Source organism: Danio aesculapii, chromosome 7 (assembly GCF_903798145.1).
Source record: "Danio aesculapii chromosome 7, fDanAes4.1, whole genome shotgun sequence".
Classification (NCBI taxonomy): domain Eukaryota; kingdom Metazoa; phylum Chordata; class Actinopteri; order Cypriniformes; family Danionidae; genus Danio; species Danio aesculapii.
In genome coordinates, this window is record NC_079441.1 from 64,004,621 (window position 1) to 64,005,160 (window position 540).

The window sequence follows — 540 nt, forward strand, 5'->3', positions numbered from 1 at the left end:
TTTGTTCCTTTTTGCACTAATATTATTTACAGGGTCATATTAATGAAGAATAAAGGATTCTTTTGGTTCTGTTCTTTGCACAACGCCAAATAAATACCACAAAACATAATTCTTAATGATGATATGTAATCAAATGTTTGCTTAACCTATCTATCTCCATATGGACAACTTTTGTGTGGTCAGTTTGATCGATAGTTCAGTTACAGTGCGTCCGGAAAGTATTCATAGCGCTTCACTTTTTCCACATTTTTTTATGTTACAGCCTTATTCCAAAATGGATTCAATTAATTTATTTCCTTAAAATTCTACACACAATACTCCATAATGACAATGTGAAAAGATTTTTTGAAATTGTTGCAAATTTATTAAAAATAAAAATCCTGAAAAATCACATGTACATAAGTATTCACAGCCTTTGCTCAATACTTTGTTGATGCACCTTTGGTAGCAATTACATCCTCAAGTCTTTTTGAATATGATGCCACAAGCTTGGCACACCTGTCTTTGGGAATTTTCACTTATTCCTCTTTGCAGTACCTC